General features: G+C 39.0%; 1 protein-coding gene across 1 annotated transcript in view; it reads left to right on the forward strand.

Moving 5' to 3' along the window:
- The first annotated feature begins 11,087 nt into the window (after positions 1 to 11,087).
- The window catches only part of LOC137287988 (mycolipanoate synthase-like), a 35,663-nt gene continuing 29,850 nt past the window's right edge, over positions 11,088 to 16,900 (forward strand). The window contains exon 1 of the mRNA XM_067820351.1: positions 11,088 to 11,144. The gene's annotated coding sequence lies outside the window, so the exon portion shown is untranslated. The remainder of the gene's footprint in view (positions 11,145 to 16,900) is intronic.

The raw sequence follows: 16,900 nt of genomic DNA on the forward strand, positions 1-16,900 counted from the left end.
CTGGAGCAGACAATTCAATGATCAACAACATGAGCATCGATCTCCGCAACTGGGAACCGATGACATGTGTCAACCAAGTCAACCAAAGTATGTTAACTATGAGATATCGAAGTTAAGAATATTGAAATCGGTTCGCGCCATTTTAACGCAGGCTAAAGTGGACGAAAGAGTGAGTTTAATTTAAGTCACGCCAATAGTATTTCGGTCATATTGTGAAATATACTGCAGTAAGAGAATTTTTATTTATCAAAACTGTGAGTATATAGTCTCAACAGATTTCAGCAGCAAGCGTTTTAAATAATCTATCTGAAGAGCATGATTTAAATTTTAAACCTATCAATATCTATTTTGATGGTAATTTATAGGAATTATTTGTCTCCAGCTTCCTATCTACTCTATTGAGTCTTCTGTGTTGATTGTAGATTCAATGCATGTTGTCGATAGTAGAAAGCACTTAATTGCATGAATTATGGTTCATTTGAATTCATTTACGCATTTATTTTATGAAACATAACACTAGGTCATGTTAGAGTTTAATAATTAATTTGAATCTTTAACGGGTCAATCATAGGTCTACTCACTATTTATGTAATGAAAATCTATATTAACACACGCACGTACGCACGCACCTACTCATCTATTTGCTTTGTTCGCAAAGACCTAAATTCCATACATTCATATTATGAAGCGACTTCTCGATAACAACCTGAAGTGGCAACAGGCCGTGAACGTTTAACAAACGATGGTGAAAGAGACGTCACATATGGGCTGACCCTTAATATCTTAAATACAATATTTGCTGACATTTGCCACCCAGGAATGTACCAAGAACCGTTGACTGTTCATCATCTAAAGTTGTTTTTATTGACAAACTCCATTAATTTCATCAAATAGAATTGCATGAAATTTTCCGGTGGCAATTTTCCTCGCTATCAATGTAAAATAAGTGCGAGGCATTTGTCATGGGTTGGAATTGTAGGGTTGCAATTGTCCTTCACCCTACAAAAACACACAGGTCAGTGTTGAGACAGTAATACTCTTGTGATTGTACATGTTCAGTTTCAACCGATACTGTCACTACTCACAAAACCACCCCTTGAATGAAGTAAAGGTCGTAGTCTATACTTCCCTGCCCTGTCTCAAGAGAAACAGCCAGGAAAAGATAAGGGATAGCAACTAGCAAGTCCAGTAAAGTGCTGCATGAATTGCTGTATTAGTTAAACAACATTTTTATTTGTAGGATATAAATTCTGCAAAAAAACTCACAGTGTTGATCTGATGTTTTCATTATGACGAGCGCTTAATTGAGTATTTTATGTTTATTAGTTTTCGAGTTAGTTAGTTTGCAAGTCATCGGTTCGCTTTGAGTTGAACGGACTATAAAAATACTGAAATCAGACGAAATGCCATCGTTTATATCTACGGATACGATCTAGATACTATCTTAAGTGGTAAGACGTTTTAAAGCAATAATATTAAAATGGTTATATTAAAATCTGTTTATGACTTCAAGAAAATGATAGTAATCGATTTTCTAAATGCTTAGGCAAGTTTCATTCTGATTGCAAAAGCTAGAACTGGTGTTTGCCTGCATGTTCGCTTGTTTTCATTGCAACACGTATCATCATATTGTTAACTGCATCTTTGCATCATTTACTTATGAACATATGCTTCATTTATTTATTAACACATGAGTTGTCAGTTGTTTGGGTGTATTTGTAACAATCTCGATTCTGAAATTGTTATGTTGCTGGATGGGTATGTATATAAGCATAAAATACTTGTTTAACAACCCAGGCTTCATAAAATAAATATGTTTAAACGAGTTATTCTCATACAAGAAAAGCGGACGCGTCAAGTGTAAGGTAGGGAGCTTGACCCTTGCTTTAATTAATCCTGTCCGTGCCGTATGACTAGTTGCGTATGACTAATGGGATACAACCGCATGAACAGAGTGATGCTCTTTGCAGCCGGAGTTGTCTCCTTAGACATGATTGCTGAGTATTTTGTTGCTTTCAGTTTTTTTTCAGGTTGCTTTCCATTTCGCATTTTGCATTTACTTTGTACATAAAGTTGCCATCCCCATTGTACAAGGCACCTTGAAGAGCAACCCCCTCGTGATGCGTTCTGGTTAACGCTATAAGCTCTTCGCCCTCCTCGTGTGGACCCGGATTCGAATCGATCCATAGCAACCCCATTGCCGGTCGTGCAAGGAGACTATTGTGCAGTCTGTGTGCCATGGGTAAGCCCTCGTGTCTTTGGATCACGAAGAAGCCAGGAATATTGTTCTTTTTGCCCAGCACGCCACTTTGGCCTTTACTCACAGAGATGGGTGTAGAAAGGGCCTGATTCTATCTATCCTTACATTTTTTTTGCACATTTAACTTATTGAGTATTTGCCATTTTGATTTCCTGTGTGCATACTATTGATATGTTAAAATTGCCTAGAGTTCTATGCTAAAAGACGTTGGCTCATGGGCCAATCTAGCGATGCTGACTTCTGAGTGATGTATGTCTCCTGTTTTTCTTCTCGAGGCCAGAACCAGTCTGCCGTGAAATTGGTAGATAAATGACGCTATTCATGTCGTATTCACCGGAGTATAACACCCTTGTATCCATGGTGTCAGCTTCTCGGAGATCCGGTGTATGACACCGTCCGTGTTGACATTCCGTTGTGGATAGGGAGAAGGGGAGCTACAACAATCTGGTTCAACAAGAAATGAAAGGAAAGCCGTTTGGATGAACAGGATTAAACTACACGAAGTACCATGCTGGCTCATGGGCTAGATTTCTGGTTGTTGAGGACAAAGATACGTCACCTACAAAACTTATCTCATAAGCTATTTATCTCAAAAGCTTTTTTTTTTTTTTAATTTGTGGGGACGTGACGAACGGGGGCGAAGAGCTGTTAGCGTTATCCAGCATCCACCATGAGGAGGTTGTTCTTCACGGGAGTCTCTTACGTTAGCATATTGGATATCAGGTGTTATGTAACAATGTCATTTGGGCATGCCATGGTGGCTGGGGGGCAGGGGCGCCGTATCATGGATACAATCTCGTTATCAAGAAAGAGGCGCTAAGATGAAGTTTAGCAATCCAGGAAAAAATATATGTAAAATGTTGATTCATGGGCTAGATTCTTTGTCATCGAAGGTAAAGATAATCCGCATATAAAACTACGTCCATTTGTCATCAGCAAAGCTATCTCTGGTATATGCTGGAAGTGACGAATGCAAACCCTTCTTTGCAGTGGCTCGCTTCTATTCGCGTGTACACGGAGACAGCAATCTCTAAACGTTTGGGCCAGTAAACGTTTGGAAATATTGAGGTTGCTGAGTCTGTGCACAGAGCATCAAATTACTGTCCCTGCATTATTCGAGACAGTGCTCGTTGTCTCTCAGATACGTCTGAGGAGGACATTGAATTAAAGTATCTATACAGTTTAAGCAAAACTATATTCTAGTCTAGCTATACTGTGTTTTAATCCTCCTTATGAAGATATTTCCTTTTGTTGCTGGGATTGACCTAGAAGATATATCTCCTTCTCGCTTTCTTTCTTCTCTTTGATGATTGATTAGGCCAAAGGCTGACCTTACACAGGCAAAGCCTACGAAATCACAGGTGACGGAACAAATTTTATGGATGATGAACTTCTTTTTTCAATTTAGCGACGATTTTCGATTTTTCACAATAGCGACGTTTCGGTATGGATTCGTATACCATTTTCAAGCATATGGGAGGACAAGGTGTAACAGTTTATATACAGGTACATGAGATATTGCTGAGGAGATTAACAATAACAACAACATAATTGAGGAGATGAGATAACAAAAACATCAAAGGATATAACTTGAGTTGTTGACATAACCAGTAATTAGTGTGAAGCCAGGGATGGGGGTAGATCATACAGGGTTGAGGAGACCAATTAATAGAGGATTAGTGACGGAAGTCAGAGATTAATATTTCTTGATTAAAGTGTCGAATTGGTTAGGTAGAAATATACCCGAATCCCTGTTTATAGAAGGGTTGTGTCTGCGTATGTGAATAGCTTTGGCCAATTTTCTCTGCTTGTACTCATGTTTGTTGCTGGAGAGTGTTTCGATAGTGTCCCAATTGATTTTGTGGTCAGGAAGTTTGGTAATGTGTTCCGAAATGGCTGATGTTTTGTCTGCTGTGTTTGTTGATGTCTTGTGTTCTTTGATGCGAACGTTTAGTGGTCTGGATGTTTCCCCAATGTAGTTGCTGCCACAGTTGCAGCTGATGTTGTATACCACACCCTTAGTCTCTTGTTTTGTTGTGGGATGTTTCCGACCATTTGCCCTGATGATGGTTTTGATGGGTGTGGCTGTGGTGAAGTATGTGCCGATGCCTGCTTGTTGCTTGAGTAGACGGCTAATGTGGTGTGATGTTTTGCCAATGTAAGGCAGTGAGATACAAACAGGAGCTGAGTCAGACTTAGTAGTTTTGGGTTTAGGTTTGGGGTTGATGGTGGATTTGATGATGACCGATATTAAACGACATTTGTTTTCTTCATGTAACTCTTGATGTTAAGGCGCAATTTTAACATCGGTTCCACACACAGTCCAACATACGTTGAAGGAAAGTGTCATCGGGTGCAGTGAAGGCAATATCATCAGAGTGAAGAAGAAGGCTTTGCATACTACCATAAAGTCGAATACAACAATGTACATACGTAAGTGTATAAGTGTGTTTCTGTGAGCTACGTTTATCACGGAATCCATTTTGTTCGTCTGCAAACAGATTGTTGTTGTCTAGTCACTTACTAAGGCGCTTTTGCATGCTCTCCGATACTAACCGGAGATTCTACACGAGGAACACGGTTTGCTCGATTGGCGTAAACTGGAAAACATGGGTGAAATGATTCTATTCTTATCCACTAATCATATTGCAAATCCGAATAGAAACTCCAATCAACAAAAAGTGTACTTCATGTTCAACCACATTCTTGCTGCAATATCTGCAAAGACGGGCTGACAAAGGTGTTTTCGGGCGAGTAAATCTGCCAAGATCAACGTTTTGGAAAACAATTAAATCTCTTACTTCGTCTGAAAGTGTGGGAAAGACGATTAACCCTGGTAGCCGGTATGAGTATTATAGAAATCTGCTTAATCCAGATACGTCAGATGGTGTGTACAATGCCAGTGATCAGATTGCAGCCTGACCCAGTAGGTTGTAGTGATTGTGTTGAGGCTGAAGAGTAATCTGATCAGATCTGCCTAGATGAAGTTACTAAAGCCATTTCACCGTGAAAGCTGGTGAATCCGCTGGAATTGGTGGCATTCCACCAGATGTTTTTAGATTCATTTATAGCTCCTTATCTATACACATTGTTTACAATAATCGTGGATACCGGAATCATTCCGGAATCATGGAATACTGGTATTTTGTGCCATTGTATAAGAGCGGTGACTCTTCCAATTCAAATAATCATAGAGGAATTTCTCCTTTAAGTGTTATAGGTACAGGTATCATATCTATTTTACAATGCAGACTGCGACAATTCGTTGAATTCAATAAACTGTTAGAAAAAGGACAAGCAGGATTTCATAATACCTATTCTACGGTTGATAACATCTTTACACTGATCTTGATCAAAAATACTTGAGGAAACCTAAACACCGCTTCTACGCGACTTTCACAGACATCAAATAAGCTTTTGATTTTGTAAACAGGAGGATAATGCGACGTCCATGGTAAGTTCTATAAGGTGTTGGAATGTATGTATTCTAACGTGTTGTCAGGCATTCGCTCAGGTCAGTGCAGAACACAGTCTCTCGACACTTTCGCTGGAGTTGGATACTGGCAGATAGAACCTCTGCGTAAGATATTATTGCAAGTGTATGAGATATTTATCCGCGAACACCCTTCACGATATCCAGCAGCATGCTGTCAAATGCTAAAGCAACATGATGAAAATGGTAGCCAGATTTGGGTTTCCTACACAACCGGTGTTTCATATGTGTGGATAAATCAGGTACTTGGCGATGTTTCATTATTTATGTCCGCATTGAAAAAGCTGTGTTGAAATAAATATCCAAGACTGGTACACAGGACTAAACACGTCACATTATCTTTCCTTCTCTAGATCCATTAAAACTGTTTTTGAAGCTGAAATATATTGTTTCAGATATTTTAAGATGTCAGTCTAATAATCTCAAAGTCCTGACAATGTACAGACAATGTAGCAATAGTAACATAAATGATATAACCTGCACACGTTGAGATACAAGATGAATATGATATTACTCTCATCTGTCCATGTTATGAATCTCTTGGGAAATTGAATGTACCTTCCTTGTATACCAGTAATTCAACAAGGATGAAATTCTAAAAGTTGTTAGCATGTAGAGATTTATTATACCGCTATCTTTTTAAAAGAGAACCCAAGTATTTAAATGATTTCATTATACAACCACACCGTACAGACATATTAACGCTATTGTGATGTGTTCTTGGCCATGAGGCCATATACTCTGAATAAAGTCTGGCTGTCTGTGTGTCTTCTGACTAGGGCGAGTATTGAGCAAATATAAGAATAGTGCACAAGGTACTTCAAGTACGTGTATCTGCTCTCTCGACGTCAGCACAGGAAATAGGGAAACCCAGGTCACTTTTGACACTTTTGTGGTTAGCTGATCTTTGTCCGTAGATGACTATCATCAAAACCAGATGGGATGTCTTTTTTAAATAGATACCAAAGTCACATCTCATTTTTCAAGAACTGTATCCTTGTCTGTAAATATTACATCATCTTGCTCAATTTCCCACGGAATAACATTACGTCTAACAGTTGCAATACCTAGTTTACCAGTGGTAAACCAATGAAACTACGAGACTCACACTGCAGGAAGATGAAAAAGTTAGTCGTCAACTATATGAATGTGTCTTATAATGATGACAGTAAAATATTCTTCTGCAATGTTTTACATATACATTTCACCTCTATTTTCCCTTCTAAGCCGAATGGAATCTCTTTCGGCAGATAATCGAAAGTGATTTAGTCCAGTGTACGCGTTTTACACTCACAAGAAAGGTAAGATTATCACGCATTAGATGTTTAACCTACGGAAAATTTTTTCAGTAAGACCCCGTTTCTTCTGCAGTGATACAATAATGAAACAACTGACAACACTATCTATATGAATATACTGACTTGCTGGGAATTAGCATTCACCTATGGTGTCACAGGCACTGCCACATTCATTATATTGCGATGTTTGTAGTTCATATAAGACAATTTTCAAAATCTCTATAATATTCCGCTTGTTTTTTTTCTTTGTGACTGTAGTTAGGGTGAAGAGAAAGAAGCACTGGTGATTACACTCGTGAAACCACAGGCTGACATACACATGTTGATATCGCTTAGAAACACTGCCATCTTGCATTGTCGCAAATGCAGTGAATACTTCCCCTCAAGGCAGACGCACAGAATGCGTTAAAGCACAGTGCTAGGTATTCCAAAATAGTTGAGCCTTGTCCATTTATGTTATTCAAGGATTCTATGTGTTAATACTAACAGTGATCTACTATCTGTTTTGTGTGAACGATGAATACTCCACCTCGTATATAATAAAAGAGAATGTCATAATGCGATATCTCTTATATAAAATCAATTATGGAGGGTGTATATGTGACAGCGTTCCATATACCTGCCTGCCCCACCGACTCGGATGGGTTGTTTTCAATACGGACTGACAAATTCTCAAAATCACCTGCCCGGCGGTCGTGTTATAATGTATACATGTACATGAAGAAAGTCATCAAAATTCAGGATAATAAATCATTATCAATTCATTTATCAAAAATAAATGGTGAATTCCCTTTGGATGATAAACTACGCCGCTTGTCAAGCCTAAATTATTTGCGGGCAGGTCAAGGCTTGAAAGTTTTACACCTTATCAACACTGTGGTTTTTGGGTGTTTCATAACGTGGAGTGGCTGTATGCATCTCACTGGGAGGAGAATCTAACGTATGTATTGGTACAAATGTTTTTTTCAGCGGAGGATGCCGTTTCAGTAACTATTGATAGACTTGAATATTTGTGTGATTGTCTTTATTATGATCTTGATTATGGATCTGACGACATTCCTCTTCGAGGGCAGCTGCCAAAGCGTTCCTCGTCAATAGCTGATTTTGGCTTTTCCGAATACGACGTCCCAGTTGGTCAAGAGATATGCTCAGCTGGAGCTCGCGAAGAGCTGGAACCTGCTTTATTCACTGAAGAGCACTCCGTGCCAGTTTCGCTATTGCCATTGTAGCACCGTCCTGGTCCATCTCAGACTGGCACGTCGACGTTTGCGCGTCAGCTTCATGTCCTTGGAAGATCATTAAACAGTGACCATAGACTGTCTGCTGACTGGATGTCTAAGGCTGTTGGCGACTGATGACGTCACAGTGACATATCGGTTCGTCAGGTGAGGTCAGTGATAGTGACCCTCAGTCTAGCACTCTTTGGTCTGTCTATTGTGCTGCCAGTCTCTCGTAAACGTGTGCTGGTGATGGTAATGGTGGATTTGCAGCATCCCATGGTCCCAGCCACGTGCTCTTCTGTTGCAACCATCTGTAGGATACCGCTTGTTCACTTTTCCTGCTCTGCTGTTAAACGAAGCATGGTCCTGGTTGTCAATCGATATAACAAGATGTGAAAGGATAAACCTGGTCACTTTTACACCCTAATTTAATAACGTAACTTCCATTACTTCCACAATTTCCATCTTACGCGTGTAAATTGATTTGTTTTCACAAAATTCGAATGCAAGTGCGCGTGTTCACTGGGAATGTACATATTGTGTTGGAGAGATCTGTTTTTAGCAATTTTCAAACTGATTGACAAATATTTTGACAATTTACAATCATTTTTATTTTGGGGGTGTTTCTTTTGGACGCTAGTTTATTTCACTAAGTGTATCATATGAAATGCGCTAATATTAATGGAAACTTACATTTCAATTTTAAAACAGAAGAAGGTACGTGGCTGAAATCACTCATGAGCACGTGTAAATATATATTACGTCTTTAAAGGAATTTCCCATGCATTTTCCAAAACGATGCGTTAAAATAGGAGCAGGACCTATTTTCATCGCATCGCATCGCATCATTCACAATGCGTATCTAAATGTGAAGGACAAATGATAACATAATGTAGTGTGAAGGAATTCTGAAAATGAGTACATGTAGTTCATGTCCTCACACTACCAACGGAAGTAGGACCCACGTGTACAGCAGTCCCGACCTGACACCCAGTGTCATTATATTTTTTTCCAAAATTTGAGGTCTCACTTGAAGACGATTTGCTAAGGTCTCCTCTCATTACACAGACAAGCAGTTCGCGTACGCTCCGTTAATATAACAAATACATGTGTTTCATTGTTTGTATTTGTTTACTCTATGTCATGTATATGACTCATGAGAACAAACTTTGACTTGACTTGAGCAGTACGTAAACGCCTTAAAACGACGACATTTACAGTTCAGTGAACAGATTAGCTACTACCTGCTAAATGCGCACTATAATGGAATAGTCCAAACAAAAAGACAAGTAAAAAACAGGAGCTATATTACTCACTTTGAAGATGGCAGGAAGGACAGAAATTTGAATTTTTATTGCTGCAATATAAAAACAGGTGATTTTGGCTTAACCTTCTCGTCTCGTAGGCCACATTGAAATCATTGTCCAAAAAAGTCATCTAAAATGATTGGACCATTTCAAAATTCCTACTAAATAGAACAACACCAGTTTTTCTTCAGGATTTACTCTCACCTGTAGTAAGCAACCGGACAAGCTAACAGTTAAGAAACTCCAATAATTGTAGCCAACCATGTACAAGACTGATGTTCTCAACATCCATTTTAAATTCTATCAGCAGTTACAACGTGGAATGATATTCCCTTAGCTATTAGAATTTGCCTGTCTTTGGCATGATTTAAATCTTATATCCACTTGAAAGAGATTTGTGCACCTAAATATTAGTCATATGAAATAGACCCGTGAAGGTCCCGGGGTAGAATAGGCCTTCAGCAACCCATGCTTGCCATAAAAGGCGACTATGCTTGTCTTAAGAGGCGACTAACGGGATAGTGCGGTCAGGCTTGCTGGACTTGGTTGATACATGTCATCGGTTCCCAATTGCGCGGATGGATGCTCATGTTGTTGATGGATTGTCTGGTCCAGACTCGATTATTTGCAGACCACCTCAACATAGCTAAAATATTGCTGAGTGCGGCGTAAAACTAAACTCACGCATATGAAATAAGGACGTTTAATGTTTGCACACAAGATTAAGATATATGATGAGTACACTTAATTGTGATTTATTTAGCCATGGATGTGAGAATGGTTTTACTTCCTTGAATGTCCATTGTATATTATTCAGTGACATCAGCTGTTACCATCTTGAGAAAGTATTGTGAAAACGTTTTCTAAGTTCTGTTCTGTTACACATATCCTATTTAGCTACCTCAAACTACAATAGAAACTTGGATTAGGGACCAGTTAAAAGACTTATTAATTCCAGGGCATTGCCAGCTTGAAGGACAAATGAGTAAAGTGTATTGAACGGAATGAAGACTATAGTGAAAAATTAAAGTTCGTAACCTAACCTGACTGTTCATTGTATATAATGTTGTCCAAACGTCATGATCTCTCCTCGTAAGGAAATCATTCAAACTCTCTCCGTGATGCCCTTCAGTAACCGACATTCATTAATTAAATGCTCTTTCCAGCATCACGGTCATGGAGCAGACACCCATCATGCAATGCGTGAGTTTGCCTAAAGAAACATACTTCAGTGGATAACGGCATGGTTATGTAGCCTAAATAAGACACTTAATCTCACGAGTCGTCATTAAAGGTCCACACTCGATCTTACGTAATATTTCCACAAGTAAGTTGGTACTACTTTTAACCAATCCGTTTTCTCATACCTGACTTGATCACATCTCGAAAATGTTATCAAGGAGAGACTGTTTGTAGAACACGTGACATCTAACATCAGAACAAGTACATTGGATGCGTAATGTGTCACGTGACAAAATGATACTTATATGTATGTTGAGACAGTTAGATATACATATATAAACATACACCTCGGGCTCATCCATGAAGTTTGCCAAACGGACGAAGGTAAGTTACTGACATTCTTTAAAAACCCCACCAGTCTCCAGATTTCTAAATGTTTTGTGCATACATTGCAATTTTCAGTGTGTGACATCTTCTGCACGTGATCTTACAAATTGTATTACTTTGTTAAATGCTTTGACTTAAAATCTGTTCTTTATGGTAATTCCAACTCAGACTGAAAAATGAAAATGGAAATGTTGAAAATCAGTGCACAGCTTCACACTTTTATCAGGTTCCTGCTTTTTGTAAAATACTACGATATGAAACATATAACGCCATAATTCTGCAACCATAAGAAACATAATTACATAATTTTGCCATGTAGCTTTTAATAGTCTGCCATAATGTATATTGATACACGAAATTTATTACTGTGTTGATTACACTTGCCATCAACAATCAAATGATTATAAGTGTTTGTATTTGCATTTTACACCACCGGTTATAACTTGGGTGCCATTTTGGAGGGAAGCAAAGTAAACCAGAAAATACTTGAATCCGTCCACGATTATAACTCTTTATTATGAATACTTAGAGAATAGCTGTATTTCATACATTCATCAGTCAATATCGATGACGCCACATTATAATCGTAGTTCATGTAGTAGCATTTGAGCTTGTTCACCAATACCAATTCATTTCCATGAATGAAAATATGTTTAAACCCCAAATGACTATTTTATGATGTCATCACCATTATAGTTTCTTCTATCTATGTTGTACGGAAGAGGAGTTTGCATACGCCTCTGGCTTGTTCACTGATCCTCATTTCTTGCATTTCGAAATGTAAATGTTTAAACTAAACATTCAGTGCCATTTCAAGCCTTCAGTCCTCAAATTCCTGAAGTGAGTAGTGTGAAAAGGTGTAAATCTTATCTATTGATTCATTGTGTTATGTAACCCCTTACGAGGATAAATATCAATGACCTAATACCTTTTGTACAAAGACATCCTTTATTACTATAAATGTTGTAAGAGATGCACTTGCATAGGACATCATTGTACGATGACCCTCTTATAAGATAGCATTGTAATAAATAACTAGTTATTGCCAAACCAAACCAAGCCATAAATATCTTCAGAAAACAATCGTTTTCGAAAAAACAACACTGTCAGTGAAAGCAGTGATACCAGGCATTACATCTTTGTACGACGCCAATAATATGAATGCATTCTTACATGAAATCATTAATTGTACAGTGATACCTTTTTGTGATACCGTTGTGAGAAGACAGTCCTGTTATAATTCGAGGACAGTAAACTAACTGACAGCGTCAAACAATCCACTGACCGGGACATTAACGGTAACTGGGTGGAGTTATTCCTAATGATAGCTACAATTACGGAAAACGTTTAGGAAAGAGTGTATGATTCCATTCATGAAGGCAGATCATTCACATAGGGATCGTACATAATTTATGCCAGGGGTGGAGGGGTTGTGTGATGATCTATGTGGTGAAGCATGTATAATGTGAATGAATGAATATATTGTTGACATAAAGTATTGTATTGCATTATATTATTGTATCATGGATGCAGTAAACTAGTCCCTAAAATCTGCTTCATTTTTCGTACATGAGTGGTACAATTTCTTTATTTTCCATTTGTCAGTTTAGTGTTACCCGTTTGCTTACCATCACTGATTGTGCCCGGTATTCTTTAAATGCGGTCAACCTGAAACTCAGTGCGTGCCGCCCTTACTTCTTGTTATAAACATCACAAATATCTACTTCAAAGCTAGTAAACCGCCCACCGAACCCACCCCACACCCATACACGAGGAACGGTACCTTAGTTGCAGTACAATCTACACTTACAGTACGTATATTCGCGTACAATTACAATACAGGCTATTGTCATCTGTCAGTAGCATGTACTCCTCTGACATATACTGGGTAAAAAAAGAAGCTTCACATTCTTTCTTCAGGGCACTATAAAAGATCAAGAGATCGTAAGATGGTTAATTTGTTATTATCGCATTGCTGAGATCTGTGGGATATACTCGATACACTGACAGTGCCACAATCAGTTCCACTACGCTACACCGCCGTTCCAAAACATGTGTATACAGAATGTCAGGTCAAAAAAATATAAATTCAAATGGAGATTGGCACCCCGCAACCGATTTCGAATGGTCCGTGAGGACAGTCGACCTCTAAACGTCTCAGTCCTGGTTCGTGTAGCCGGCAGAAATCTGTCACGTAGGTGACGTAGAACGATTTGACGGTCTTCTGCTCGTGACGTCACACGTGGACGACCCGACCTTGGGCGATCAGGAGTGGTGCCAATTTGTTGTAGACGCCCTCGCAAGTCATACACAGTACGACGGCTGCATCCCATTGCTCTTGCGACGTCAATAACTGATCTTCCCGCTTGCAACATGCCAACGGCACGTTCACGATGCACATTTGACCATCATGGCGTTTAAAGTACTGTTAGAACTGTGGTTCAAAAGTGTTTTTTTTTCCAATTCTTGAGGCCAATGCAAACACGTGCATACGGAGAAAACTTTGATGCGTAGATCATGAGATCGACTGCACGTGTAAAGCCGGATTGGGCAGTAACTTTGCACGACGAATACATGGGTTTGAGTGGGTTTTGCTGACGTTTTTTAGAGTCGAAAGATAGGTTTCCCACTTCAGATACATAGTTGTATCATCAGAGAAAAAAATATTCATTATTTTTAAAAATTACATTTTGTGCCATGCCTGTCATGCGTCTTTGATATCTTTGCCTTGGTAACGGTGTAAACGTCGCTCTGCAATAAATAAGAAGTTACCATCCATAAAGTTCTGTGTTTCAATTAAACTCACGCTGACAATAACGATATTGTTTAAATGTGAAACATTTTTCTACCGTAATCATTCTCGGCTGTTCATCTTGTAATTCCCTCTTCATGTAAAGGTATACTGGTTTTACGAAACTTTAGCATTCACGTATTGCTATCAGTCAGGAAGTGAAAAACGTAATCCCTTTACATACCTTTATATACTCTAGACAAACGGAGCTATAGATGGTGTTTTGGAGTTTATATACTGGGTACATATAACTGATTCAAACATGACAACTATGGTAAAAATCACCACTTTACTAATTTCCAAAACATAATTATCAAGAAAGTGTTTGGTAAAACCACAAGGGGCTATTAAAGCCCCTCGGTGAGAGTAAAATGTCAGTATCTGGCGTCACCACCATGAGCATCGATAACAGCGCGGCAGCGGTGACCCACTGGGAATGATGATGATGATGACGAGGAGGAGGGTGAATGCTGTTCTGAGGCATGTTAGCCTGATATTGCACGATATATCGGTTCTCAGTTTTGAGATGGTCTGTCTGGACACACTGTAGTGTCTTGCCACCTCATGCTGAAATGCCCATCATGTAAACGGCCGATTGTGCTGTGCCGTTGACCTGTCAGTCTTTTCATTCTCTTGTCGTCTATAGGGGAAGGCCACTGATGTCGCCTTTCAAAGCTTGTAGTTACATTCTTCAGCTCATGGCCATACACAATTTCATGACAAACTACAAAAGTGAGTGTAATGTTATGTTTTTGTTCAACGTTTCTTTGTTTCAAACGTTTTGTCGTCGGCAACCATTCCCCGTGTTGGGATTCAGCATGGATTGGTTTGTGTCAAATATACTGAGGGAAAAATAAGGGAAAGGGCATGTGCTCCTGTATTTTTTCCAGGTTTCGTCACAAGCTATGCGATACAAAGTTTGTAAAGAAACCTGGGAAGAACTTAGGGACCACTTGTCCTTTCATGTGATCCCTTATCTATTTCCCTCAGTATAGTTTCCTAAACAGTTTCTTTTTTGTATTGTATATATATTTGTACACAAGTATAGTTGATATTAGAAAATGATAAAAAGCACCAAATTATTGATAAAACTAACCTTAAAAGATAGTGCGATCACCTTATAGTTACTACATAAAAACATGCATCACATGCTAGGAAAGGGATAGTTCGGTGGTGTCCCTACATCTTCCAGGAAAACGCTGCATTGAATCATTTGTAACTTCCTTTTGGCAAACATTTTGTTTCTGTTATATTCACCTTTTTCAAACCTTTTCTATTGTCCACGGACGGTGCGTTATTCTAATACAACAAAATCCTAATACTACAAAATCGATGTTTGAACTCGCTCAGTTACTGCAAATCTTTCTATGCAACAGTGATTATCCGAGTTAGAATGGATCTACAGTGATCCATATCTGTCGTAAGAGACGACTATCGAGATCGGGTGGTCAGGCTCGCTGACTTGGTTGACACGCGTCATCAGTTCCAATTTAGTAGAGAAATGATTATGCTGTTGATCACTGGACCGTCTGGACCAGATGCGATTTTTTACGACCGTATTTATTTATTTATTTATTTATTTATTTATTTATTTATTTATTTATTTATTTATTTATTCATAAATAATTTTTTTTATCAGGCCCTTTGATCTCGCCGCCACTGTATAGACTACTTTTGAATGCACAATGAACTTCCCCCGTCACTGTGACCGCAAAACAGTAATTTCCTGGCCATGACAGGAAAATGGATTTTTTTACTTGGGTGACAGTATTGTGCCTTTCAACATATGTTGATCTCAGCGAAACAGTTTAACGTGTATTTCCAATGATTTCTTTGGTTTTCGTAAAGAAGGATCGTTGGGCTTGTTGTAACCCTTGTTCTATGTATTCTTTTTAACCTTCTTCGCTGATGACAGTGCTTTTACAAGACTTGGACCGAATATCTTGTTTCATTTTTTTTCATATTTTCAGAGTTCCGAGAGGTTCAAACGAAACTTCTCCTCTGTGATCTTACTGTCAGTGAAAATACACTCACTCATCGTGTTCAGCTTTGCTTCGGCTAGAACTCTGATCTCGTCATGTTTCAGTGCCTTGCAATGCAGTCTGCGGGATACAAACCGAAACATCAGCCCTACCAACCCTATCACCCCAGCTGATATTTCAATACCCAGCACTATAGGTGAGGCCACGATGGTGGTCAACACCCCAACACCCGCCGCCCCTAGTCCCATGCTGGTAGTCATAAAAGCAATATCCGCCCCATCCACGATATTGAAAGCTCTATGATATTTCTTGTATAGCGCTGTCCACTTATCACAGTCTTGTTCTAGCTCACATTTTACATCACATATCTGTTTCACTCAAAACCCGTCTATGGTTTCCATTGTCTTATTGACTTTTTTCCTCTGCATCTGCGTACAGCCCCACGCTGTGCGTATAATATATGTTACACGAGATATTTTTATCAATGTATTTGCAACTTACAAGGTTTAGATGGGCGTCAGAAATAGGTGTGAGTTTAATTTGTAAATTTATGCTCACACGAGCCACCCACTGGGGGTTTATTTCATAGGATAACGGTGGTGTGTCGTCCAACATTTGTGTGATGATGGGGCCTGGTTTGAACCAGTGTGTGATGTTCAGGTGTATCATCACCCCAGGTAAAAGTTGTTGGCCCTCAATACAATCATGGTACTCATCAATACCAGTGTATCCTTGAGCGAATCTATCATGAGTGAGTTCTGCGCCATAGTTAAATAATTCACTCGACGATTGGGCATCTCAAACCTTAACTCAATTATCGCTATTGGAATCAACCAATAAGAGAATTTCTAAACTCTTATCTGGAATGAAAGACCCGATTAGGATACCGCTATTTTTAAATTCAGCGACCTGCCTGCCATTTAAAGAGAGGTAAGGGGTGTACAAGATAACCTCTCAGGGGTGCACTTCAACCCCATGAG

The sequence above is a fragment of the Haliotis asinina genome, chromosome 6 (assembly GCF_037392515.1).
Source record: "Haliotis asinina isolate JCU_RB_2024 chromosome 6, JCU_Hal_asi_v2, whole genome shotgun sequence".
NCBI classification, from domain to species: Eukaryota; Metazoa; Mollusca; class Gastropoda; order Lepetellida; family Haliotidae; genus Haliotis; species Haliotis asinina.